The following is a 13,040-nucleotide window of genomic DNA, read 5'->3' on the forward strand; positions in this document are numbered from 1 at the left end:
TATTCAGAGATCAGCTGAAGTCATGATGTAACTTATTTGAGCTTCAAAAAATTTGCTTATTCAGGCAACAGTAACCTCTTAAATCTATCAACCCTCTCTGTAGTCAGGAAAAGAAAAGCCTTTATAGATTTTCCATATTGGGGAGAGGGAAAATTCTAAAAAAAGACTGACAAGTAGTGAACAAATAGAACACTGAAATTCGAAAAGCTGACAATATCAAACATTGCTGAGTGACTCATGCTCTGCCAAACTAACTACAATAATCACTCAGTTTTTCAGATGTATAGGAACCTAGAATTTCTGGAAAACAGTCACTGAGCATGTATGAATCAACTGATCTACTCATATGATATAAAGCTGTTGTGCAAGTTCAGAACAAATCTGATGCTGCTATGATTCAGGTTTCCTACATATGAAATCAATCTTTTGGGAAATTTGCCAGGAAGACATTTCTCAACTTCTGTCACACAGACACAACACTGAAGGATATTGTTTCACCAGTTAAATCTGAAATCACAATTTTAACTGAATATAGCGAAAGATCTACACCAACTTACCACTTCACCTCAATGTCCTCACAGCGCAATCAATGACTGGAGGATTAAAAGTGTAAGACTCTTCAAAATTTCCCTGAAAAAGAAAATAAAACACTTATTATTTTAGTTTTTTAGAGTAACACCACGATTCTAAAGCATTCAAGAAACAGAAGAAGTACCCTGACTCTAAATAAATTCTGCAAACTGGTATTGAAAGGCAGCAAAACAAAGCAGAATTTTGTGATTAATGGTGATGTAAAAGAGTCTGGATCACCAGTGGTCATATATTAAATGATCTGAATCAGAGATTTTTTGATTAAAGTGTTCAAGAAACCACAACTATGTTTTCAAACACATTATTATAATTATAAACACTTTCTTGCTATGTCACTGCACTAGACCAACACTTTTTCAACTACTATTTTTAGTGATAAAACATAGTTTCATAACTGAACCTATGCTATTAGCTCATTAAGTAAACCAGAGCTATTACCAAAACCTGCAGTAATTGCAGAGGCAGTATATCAATCAGTAAATTACCTTAACACTTTGTAAAAACAGAACTGTAGCCTTTCCAAAAGTAAAGCTATCTGTTCACACATCACAAACCAGCGTCAATCTCTACCATATGGATGTCCATTCTAACTCATTTATGTAAATCTTTCTCATTAGAAGTCAGGCTTACAGAGGTCCTATAAATTACGCAACCCAAAACTGGTAAGTGTCAAGTACACATCGAAAGCAGGAAGCATCTTTATAGCATATATGTGAATGTCACTGTATGAAGATACAATTAAAAGTACCTTTTCTTTCAGATATGCATATCTTTATACGTTGCTTTTGGATGTGTTTAATTACGCCTCAGCTCCACACTGGTCTGATTATATTATTTGTAGCTTGGGTGGAAAAGATAATTGCTTTTGTGACAACAGCATTTCTATCATGCAAAGATATTCCTTTCTAAACTGACCTTTTGTTTTGTTTCTTCTTCATCTTATTCACACCTTTTTTCCTTTCTGATTTTGTGGAATTCACTGGGTGTTGACCCTTTGGGAAAATAGCCAATTTTGGCTGCCAACTATTCTTCAGTTATTTTATCACATACAAATAATCTGGGTAAAGGATGGTCTATCTTTTCTTCCATAATGAAAGACTGCTTGTGAGATCAAAAAAAAAAAAAAAAAAAAAAAAGGCAAATAAAAAACTCCAAACCTCAACTGGCTAGATCCTACCAGTCTGATGCTGGTGCTAATAGCAGATGCCCAGAGCCTGGAGAGGGATCACAGGTCAGAAATGGAGCACCTGATGAGCAACAGAAATGACTTCCAGCCACTCCAGCCAATAACTGATCATCATCAGGTTTCCAGCTGAAATGCCTCTATGCCAATGCATGTAGCATGCAGGGCCATGAGTATGATCAGAAGGCTAGAGCACCCCTCCTATGGAGACAAGCTGAATGAGTTAGGCTTGTTCAACCTGGAGAAGAACAGGTTCTATGGAGACCTTCCAGCACCTAAAGGGGGCCCTGAGAGAAAGCTGGAGATGGACTTTTTACAAGGGCAAGTAGTGACAGAACAAGGAGAAATGGCTTTAGGCTGACAGCAGTGAGATTAAAATTGGACATTCAGAAAAAAATCTTCACAATGCCAATGATGAGACACTGAAACTGGCTGCCAAGAGAAGTTGTGGCTTCCCTGGAATATTCTCCTGGAATCTTCTCTGGAATCTCTGGAAGAGGATGTGGAATCTCTGGAAGTGTTCAAGGCCAGGCTGGACGGAGCACTGAGCAATCTTGTCTCACAGAAGGTGTCCCTGACCATGGCAGGGAGATTGGAACTAAATTATCTTTAAGGTCCCTTCCAATCCAAACCCTTCTATGATTTTTGTTTTCCAGCTCTAGGTTGCGTTCTTGTCTTTTCAAACACCTTCTCCTACTTTAATTTCAGGTACCTTAATACTTCTTATGTTCCAACCTTCCCACTGCCTTCCATAAATATGCAAATGTTCCTTTTTTTTCACTGTTATCACTTTTAGTGAATAAAGCTAGCTTAGACTGAATAAGAATACTTTACTTTCCATCTCATCCTTCTTGTACTATCCTCTCTGGGCTTTGATAACATCATTTTCAGTACTTCCTTTTCTTTTGTCTCCGGAATACATATTCCGCTTAAACTACAATCATGAACAAAACAAAAAGAAAACCAGCAGATTTTGATCTTTATGCTGCTAGTCTGCAAGTCTTGTAGACTTTACCCTGCTGCCAGACTCCTTTCTTCATTCTAAACCCTCCCAATAATGTAACAGAAACATATGTTGTGATAGTAAGAACAAAGGAAGAATGCAGATGCACAAAGACTGTCAGCTTCTTAGTGTATTGATCCCCTCTTACGTGCAGTGGGCAATTAGTCCACTTCCTAAGTGTACATTGTTTCTACAAATTAATTACTCAGTATTGAAAAGTTAACCTTATATTAAGACAAGCAATAATAAAAAGGAAACACTTTGTTACCCAAGTATATGATAAACATAACTGCCACTGCCAAGTATTTTGTATTCTCAGTTACAAGTAGTATTTCTGTCATTCTATTGAGTATGATTTTTCTCAGCAATGTTTTTCATATTCAAGGATTATATGTTACATAAGTCATCCCAATAAGAAAGTCAAATAAAAATGCCAGGGGCCCTGCATGGATGAGCAAGGAACTCGTGGCAAAGCTGAAACTTAAAAAGAGTATATGAAAGGTGGAAGCAGAGACAGGTAACCTGGGAGGAATACAGAGACACTATCTAAGCTTATAAGAAATGCCTGGGTTCAAAGTGTTTTGGTTTTGGTGCAAAGTCTACTTTTAGGCCTGTAACTAGCAAGTGTGCCCCAAGAATCAATATGAGGTACATGAGCTTCAATGTCTACATTAATAATCTAGAGGATGAGGCAGAGTGTAGCCTCAGCAATTTTGCAGATGACACATAAATAGGAGGACTGGCTGATACACTAGAGGCTTGGGCTGCCATCCAAAGGGACCACAAGAGGCTGGAAAAAATGGGCTATCAGCAACCTTACTAAGTTTAACAAGAGGAATTAGAAAGCAGCTTTGCACAAACGCCTCTGAGTGTCCTTGTGGGCAACAAATTGAATACGAGTCAGAAATATGCCCTTGACACAAAGGAGGTCAACATCTCCCTGAGTTGCAAGTAGAAGGAGTGTTGCCAGCAGGTGAAGGGAGGTGATCCTTCGTTTTTATTCAGCACTGGTGAGTTCAGTGGAGTACCATGTCCACTTCTGGGCTTCCCAGTACAAAGGAGATGTGGATTTACTGGAGCGAAACAATGAAGTACCATGAAGATATTGAAGGGACTGGAGCACCTCTCCTGCAAGAAAAGGCTAAGAGAGCTGGGTCTGTTCAGCCTGGAGAAGGCTCCAGGGGAAACTCACCAGTGTATATTTGCACCTGAAGGGAGAGTGCAAGGAAGATGGAGTTAGGCACTTTTCAATCACAAGACAAGAGGCAATGGAAACAAGGAAACAGAAGGGTCTGTTTAAAGCTGAAACAGCTTTTTAATATGGACACTGGAGCAATTTGCCCAGAAATAGCTGTGGAATCCTCATCCTTGGAAATATTAAATAGCCATCTGGACATGGTCCTAGGCAACCTGGTCTGAGTAGCATTGCTTGAGCAGGTATGTTGGTCTGGATCCAACCTCAACCATTTTGTGATTCTGTGATATTTTATTCATGGCACTTAGCATTTGTGTTTTTTCCGTCATAGGTGGACTGTGATTGATAATTACCTTCCATGTTTTTCTATATGTCAACGATGGCGTTCAGAAGCAATATTTCTAATGATTCAGGAAACAATAAAAGGCAAGAAAATAGAAATAAATGACAAACAGGAATCAAGAATGTTTCACCTAAAAATTCTCTTCCTCTATAAACTTTATAGGAAATTATTTTGTTATAATACAGAAGCAGTTGCAGCAAAAAATATTCTTTGAAATTCACTGCATATGTAACACAAAGGAAGATGTTGAAAACAGACAACTGAAGAACTTTTTCTCCTAAAAATCTTAACTATGTTAAGACTTATTGACATTAAAGGAAATAATGAAGTTAGAACAAATCTTATTGATTATGTATATTTTTATTTTTCTTTTCATGAGGTTATCACAGCTAAGAGATACTGAAAAAATGCTATTTCCTGAAAATAGGAAATATTTCAAGAAAATGCCAAAAAAGTGTAAATGGCATGGGTTTAAAATGTTCTTTATCTCCTGGATTTAAATTTAAGCATGACTATGGATTTAGGCATTATGACCTCCAAGTAACCAAGCATGAGGAAGCATAAAGATCTCATCATTAAGATTCCTGAATATTCATGGAAGGTACAGTATGGCCTGATCCAAACCCCTCTGAAGCCAACAGGGATTTTTCAATGATCTGATCAGGCTTTGACCTGGCCTTCCATACTAACAACTTAATGAAGCATGAGAATGAAGACCCAGGGCATCACTACAGACTTGAGAACTCTTAATTCTGTTCAAGCTAATCACATCTTAATGAACAATAAAATATTTTTGCAAATTTCAGGATTTTAAATTCTGGGGTTTTTTTCTCTTTTTCTGACAGCAAAATAAATTGCAAAGTATTTTGGTCAAATAAATCTGAATTTTTAAGTGGAAAATTACAGAAATCCTAGATCTTGCACATTCAGAAGTACTAGAGCACTGTAAAGGAGTATGAAGAAGAAAGCTTTTGACAGTGTACAACCTCTTTTGCAAAGTGAAGTTTATAAAAGAATAAAAGGCCTCATTTTCTACTGTTTGCAGTCTAAGGAAGTGAAAATGGCAAGGCAGAAATGCACAGCGGCCTAAAGTCACTTTTCCAGCCACTGGTCAAAGTTAAAATTTGCTAGCAAATATAAATTTCTTACTCTCATATAACCCCAGAACAAAAACCCAACAAATCCATGCATGTATTTTCTATTTTCTTCTTCAAACTTTGGGTTTTTAAATCTGCATATGGAAGTACAACAAGGTAACAGTTACAAAATAATTAGTCTTTACAAATAGAGTGTTATGTGTTTGATCCCATAACTGGGTCTCTGAAATGCACATGAGACTTTGGGTGATGAGCACAAAGGCTAACCAGTAAGTTATAATTTGAGGTCTGTAAAAAATCTGCTATATTTCTATGGATGGTAAATCATATCTGTACATACGGGGTATTTTAAGTACAGTTTAACAGGCTGCGTTTTGATCCTGATAGCCTAGCCTTTCTGAATTCATTCCCTTTTCTATGTCTGGGAACAAATAGAGGAAGTCACCTTAACCTTACAAACATTTATCTCACCTCAATTCGCACACACTTTACATGCCTTCTGTGCAGAAGCAAGTACAAGATGGTTTAAAAACAGAAACAAAATTATTAATTACTAAAAAGTATTACTTATACTTCTTGATAACCTATCAGTGGTCTTGGGAGTCTGGGGAGGTCCCTGCTCATCAGAAGCTAGCCAGTATTAATCCAAGCTACAAAAAGGGTGTGAGGGAACTATAGACCTGTAAATCCAACCTCAGTTCCTAGAAAAATCATAGATAAGATTATGCTGGGTACTACTGAAATGCATTTAAAGAATAATGAAATCATCAGGCACAGGCAGCACAGGTTCACAAATGGAAGAAGTCCTGATTAACTGATTTGAAATACTATGATAAGGTCAACTACGTAGTGGATAAGGGAAGGAGGTGTAGGTAGTTTTTCTAGATTTTAGTAAACATTTAATACTGTCCCCCACAGAATCCTTCTGGAAAAGTTGTCCAAATGTGGGTTTAGTGGGTACATGCTGTGCTGGGCAAAGAACTGGTTGAAGGGCAAGGCTCAAATGGTTGTAGTGAAAGGGGCTGCATCTGGTGAGCCTGCAGTCAGCAGTGGCTTTCCTCAGGGTTCAATTCTAGGGTCAGTTCTATTCAAAATATTCAGTAACAATCTAGATGCCTTATGGTTCTCAGTGTTTAAAATGCATTTGGACAATGCTATTAATAGCGTGCTTCAAGCTTTGCTGAGCCCTGAAGTGGTCAAATATCTGGACAAGGTATCACTAGAGGTCCCTTCCAACTGGAACTCTTCTATTCTATAAGATCAACAGTGTTCTGTGATGGCCATTTTCCTTGTAGGCCTGAATTATCATGTGCATTTCATAGAATCATAGGTTAGGGTTGGAAAAGACCTTAACATCATCTAGTTCCAACACCCCTGCCATGGTCAGGGACACCTCACACTAAACCACGTACCCAAGGCTCTGGCTAACCTGGCCTTGAACACTGCCAGGAGTGGAGCATTCACAACTTCCCTGGGCAACCCATTCCAGTGCCTCACCACCATTACAGTAAAGAACTTCTTCCTTATATCCAACTTAAACTTTCCCTGTTTAAATTTTAAACTGTTACCCCTTGTCCTATCACTACAGTCCCTAATGATGACTCCCTCCCCAGCATCCTTATAGGCCCCCTTCAGATACTGGAAGGCTGCTAGGAGGTCTCCACGCAGCCTTCTCTAGGCTGAACAGCCCCAACTTTCTCAGCTTATCTTCATATGGGAGGTGCTCCAGTCCCCTCATCATCCTCGTAGCTCTCCTCTGGACTTGTTCCAACAGCTCCATGTCCTTTTTATGTTGAGGACACCAGAACTGCACACAGTACTCCAAGTGAGGTCTCACAAGAGCAGAGTAGAGGGGCAAGATCACCTCCTTTGACCTGCTGGTCACGGTCCTTTTGATGCAGCCCAGGATACGGTTGGCTTTCTGGGCTGCAAGTGCACACTGAAGCCCGCTCATGTTCATTTTCTCATCAACCAACTCCCCAAGTCCTTCTCCACAGTACTGCTCTGAATCTCTTCTCTGCCCAACCTGTAGCTGTGCCTGGGATTGCTCCCACCCAGGTGTAGGACCTTGCACTTGACATGGTTAAACTTCATGAGGTTGGCATCAGCCCACCTCACAAGCATGTCAAGGTCCCTCTGGATGGCATTCCTTCCCTCCAGCGTATCAACCGAACCACACAGCTTGGTGTCATTGGGAAACTGAGGGACACAACTCGTTACTGGTCTCCATCCAGACATTGAGCCATTGACCACAACTCTTCATGTGCGGCCATCCAGCCAGTTCTTTATCCACCAAGTGGTCCATTCATCAAATTGATGTGTTTCCAATTTAGAGACAAGGATGTTGTGTGGGACAGTGTCAAACGCTTTGCACAAGTCCAGGTAGATGATGTCAGGTGTGTTAACCCTGTCCATCAGTTCCGTAGCCCCATCATAAAAGGCGACCAAGTTCGTCAGGCAGGAATTCCCCCTAGTGAAGCCATGCTGGCTGTCACCAACCACCTCCTTGTTTTTCATATGCCTTAGCATGCCTTCCAGGAGAATCTCCTCCAAGATTTTGCCAGGCACAGAGGTGAGACTGACTGGTCTGTAATTCCCTGGGTCATCCCTTTTCCCCTTCCTGAAAATGGGGGTTATATTTCCCTTTTTCCAGTTGTCGGGAACTTCACCATGATTTTTCAAATATGTTGGCCCGTGGCTTTGCAACTTCGTTTGCCAGCTGGTTCAGGACCCGTGGGGGGATTTCATCAGGTCCCATGGACTTGTGCACTTTCAGGTTCTTAAGATGGTCTCGAACTAGATCCTCTCCTATAATGTCTCTAAGCTTTACATTTTCACAGTCCCTGAGTCTGCCTTACAAGACTTGGGGGGTGTGGTCAGAGCCTTTACCAGTAAAATCGAGGCAAAGAAGTCATTAAGAACCTGAGCCTTCTCAAAATCAAGGGTAGCCAGCTCTCCTGATAGCTTCTGAAGAGGTCCCGTGTTTTACCTAGTCTGTCTTTTATTCACTATGTACCTATAGAATGCCTTCCTGTTATCTTTCACATCCCGATCCAAGTTTCATTGTAACTGGGCCTTACCATTTTTTTTTTTTTTTTTTTTTTTTTTAATAAGTCTGTAAGGCAACATCCTTTTTTTTTCCTATGCAGCCATGTTCTGGGCCTTCCATCAGTCCCTGACACCTTCCCTAGTTCTACAGGAGTTATATTGCAGCAGTCAGAACATGGGCAATGGCCATATCACAAGGGATTGGTGACACAGCTGCTGAAGGGAGATTATGGAAAGGGAACCAGTCAAGGCTTCGGGCAAGCTGGTAGGTTAGAGAAGGCTGAAGTGAGAGGACACTACTTGCCCATGGCAGGGGGCTGGAACTAGATCATCCTTACAGTCCCTTGCAATGCAACCATTATATTTGTATGACAGTGAAAGGGGCAGGGCCACAGGCAAGGAGGCAGGGGCTGCCTGTGGTGCTGCAGATAGTGGCTGCTCCTTCTCTGCTTTTAGAGCCAGCAGACTAGAACAGCACAGAACCAGACCATAGAACACTCCTGTCCTCAGCCAGTCAGTCAGACAGATTTGCAGCTTTCTGGCTGGTGCTGTTTTCAAGCTTTTGCGCCAGCCCTGGCAATACAGCAGCCAAATCACAGCCTGCAGCATGTTGGTGGCAGCCCATGCTACTGTGTGCTGATGACATGGACAGCCCAAGGCAGGTGTCTGCTGGCTGCCAGGGAAAGATGGGACTGGCAGCCTTCACCTGAGGCTGGGAGAGTTCTGAGCAGGGGTTGCCTATAGTGACCAAGGGAGACTGCTCCCACTCTTTGTTGACACCTCCCATTTTGCACAGCATCAGGCCCAGGAAGGGACACAACTAGAACACAGTGCATTCCCATCCCTTCTTCCTCAGCCACACAGCCAGAGATTTCTGCAGCTTTCCACAAGGCCACTGACTTAGGGACAAATACACACAGCCCCAGTCTGCCGCACACCATGGTCTCACAGGCAGCTGGAAGCTACCCTTAACCATAGACAAAGTGAGCTCTGCAACACCTACGTTCTATGAAACTTTCCTTGAAATAAAGTTTCTGATTTATTAACACACTGGCTGGTTCTTCTGGCTTGTGTGGTTTTGTTGGTTTATTTTGGAAACCTTTTGGGCCTTTCCTTATGTGACAAGAGACAGGATTTATTAAAGCTGGCAGCATGTATACATCAATGGCATCCCAGTGTCCATTTGCCTCACTTCCATGTTCATAGTTGAGATCTCCCTTCCACCCAGTCTTATACAGAACTTGCTTATTTCATTGATTCTTCAATCTGATACCAGCAGATAAACAGAGACAGCTAGATCTTCAAGAACTCTGCAACCTTCAACAGGCATTTAGCCATTACCCAAGAGATAACCTAATTACTTCAAAATGTGATCCAATCATCTGAATGTCAAACTGCAAGACGTAAAAATATAACGCAGTCATGGAACTGAATAATTATAAATTCCTTCTGAAACACCACTTAAGATGTGTGTGCATAAATATCGATTAATCATATTTTTTATTCACAAGTTGGATACATTTTTTCAGTGACCTGTAATAAAAAAATATGTATTATTGTTCTAATACACAAACTTAATTATGCTAACTTCCTTTATTAGTAGGAAAACCTAAAATTATAGTTATATATTAGGTAAATACAATTACTCTTTTCATAGAATTATAAAACATGTCTGCTATGGAAAGCATTTGAAATTGACATTCATATATAGTTTCCCAATTGAAAAAAAATCCACGTTCATCTTGCACAAGAATAGTAGGCATATGGCTTCTTTCTCCTTATGCAGCAACCAACTGAAATACTATGAATACCTATTTGGTGGTTCATTTCCAAATTTTTTTTTTTTTATATGATTTTTTTCTGAACAAATCACTGATTTTCTATTTTAATTTTACAAGATACCTTCACATACAATTTAAATTTAAAATTGAAAATTCAAATTTTGCTTTCAAAATTTCTGTACTTTCTGTATGAAGACTTTTTTTTTTGTGAAAATTGTATTGTATTGAAACACTCCCTAACAGCATGGATTTTATTTTTCTCTAACTCTATTTTAAAAATTTACATTTATAAGAAATAACAGTGTTAGTTACAGATTAGAAATAAAAAGCCAAGTGCTTCCAAGTATCAGAAGAATGATGTTCTGAAACTTGTCCAGGTTAGAACAATGTGGGATAAAAGCCACTATTTTTCAAATACCTTTTCTTTTCTTTTGTTTTGTTTTTTTTTTCTTTCCTGAAGATTTTAAAGCTAAAGAGATAAACTCATCAACAAAGACCTTCAGAGTATTTGCTGCAGTGTGATTTCATGTAAGAATGTGAAACATTATTATTTATTCCAAAGCTAACTCCAGCCTTATTCTATGTTACTAAATTTAGGTCACAATTTCACAGTGGTGCTAAGTTTCTTATAAACTATATGAAACCAGGAAAGATACCTTACTGATCTTAGGTGACTAGAGTACAGTGCATTGCAATCCAAACACAAACAAACCAAATCCCAACTGCTTAAGCCTGTCTTAAAAGCTACAGGTACTGCATTTCTGAAACTTCCCATCTCCTACTTTCTTGTTATAAGCTTGTAATAACGAAAATATTTCTTTATTATCACTGGAGACTGAAGAAATAAACTGGAAAAATCTCAGCTCTAAACGGTGGCAAATATTTCTGAAATATGGAATCCTTCTGCTGCTGCCTCTCATCTACTGAAAAAGAACACATTATTCTGAACTGGTATTGAGTTTGCAGAATGTTTTCCATGTTAAAATAAAAGTGAGGTAGTATAAACTGCAAGGGAAGTGCACCAGTGGGTTTCAAACATTTATTTAATATGATCTTGCAATGCCTTCAAAAGTGGTGGAACAAGGTTGTATATGAAAATGGACTGAGTCAATCATTTTGAAGTCAGAAACGTTTCAATATCAGATATATTTTCCACAGTCACACTGGAAAAAGAATAGATAGAAATATGAAAGTAACAAGGGATATATGTTGTCAGTGCTGGAGGCTGAATGACACCATGCAAATGACTACCTTGAATACACATTTCATTACATTTTAACATTGCTCTGTGTGTGGCAGAGATTTCTTAGGCTGATGCTATACACAGGTTAGCATTTCCTATATGTATATGGAAGCATCAATCAACTTTCTTTACTTAAGTTGCTTAATTAATCACCACACTACAGGAATTCTGATTAAGCAATATGAACTCATAAAATACGTCCTGAAAAACTGGCACACTACCAATTGTCGTTTTTTTAAACACATTCAAGTATAAGATTCTTTATGAATTAATTCACTCTTTCCTCAGACCCCTCTGCTACTCTAAACTATGCATTTTAGCAGCTTATATTGAGTTTGCTTGCTCTAAGTATACGGGTTTTCATCACTTGAAAATTATTAACCTGACCAGCTCACCGCTACTGAAAGATTTTCTTCATGTTCAGTAGAATTTCCCTTTCTATTAATATTGCTATTTTTCTTCAAGTAGTCTTGAAAAAAAAAAAAAAAGCAGTGCTTCCAATCAAAGGAATTAAAGCTAATGCCTAAAATATATTCTAAATATTCTACTTAATAAGCATAAATGCAGCCCAGTTTGGATTTATTTATTGTAATTTTCTGGAATAATAATAAACACACTTTTGTACATTAAAAAAAGAAATAAAAAAGAAGAGTTACAGGGCTGAGTCCTAGAAAGAGAAATCAGAGGAAGAAAAAATAAAATATTAGAATGAACCATTGCAAAGTTGTGGTAGTGGGACAGAAGTTTGGTAAGACTTTTTCCCGTATTTGTGGGTGTGCATGTCTTTCAATCCACCTATGCTTTTTTCCTACCTACCTTTCTATGTCTCCTTTCTCTTATTATTCAATTTCTTTCAATAATTTCACTGTTAGGGCTCATTTAATTCTGATCTTGGTATCATCAAGGATATCACTATATCAGCATAGCTATGAGTCTAAATCGCAGATGATAAAACCGCAAAAAATGTGTAGCTCAGCAGTGCAGCTGCAAATCATAGGATAGCTCTGGAAACTCCTCTGTTTGGTTACTTGCAGAAACAGAAAAAATCTTCATTATTTTATTTAATGAGTGGCCATTTTTATTAAAAAAAAAAAAAGAAAAAGAAAAAGAAAAAGGAAAATCTTCCCAAGAAGAGAATGATGGATTACAGTGCTATATATATATAAAGAGAAGGATATGCAACACAACCCCAGGGATCAGTAGGCTAGTCCCCATTTCAGAAGATTACGTATAAAAAGTCTGTGATACTTTTCACAAAAATACTGTCTCGCCCCCAAAATCTTTTCTGACTCCAGAACACGTATTTGTTCCTCTAGGCAGGAGATATACAGAAGTGAATGTCACAGACCCCAAGCTTTTTTTCTAAGCCCATGTCACACATTGTTACAAGCTCTGGAGAGAAGAGACATGGATGTTGCTGGGTGGCTGCCAGCACATTTTGGAGACAGTTTGTTCTGTTAAACTCTGTGTGACCACAGCCAGGCCTCTCTCATTTTTGTCCCTGGTAAATGGGGCTTACAGTCTTCTGTTATGTCACTGACATGCCATGTAAAACA

This window comes from Neopsephotus bourkii, unplaced genomic scaffold (assembly GCF_033783945.1).
Source record: "Neopsephotus bourkii isolate Nb327-2 ecotype Australia unplaced genomic scaffold, CSIRO-AGI_Nbou_v1 NB_166, whole genome shotgun sequence".
Classification (NCBI taxonomy): domain Eukaryota; kingdom Metazoa; phylum Chordata; class Aves; order Psittaciformes; family Psittacidae; genus Neopsephotus; species Neopsephotus bourkii.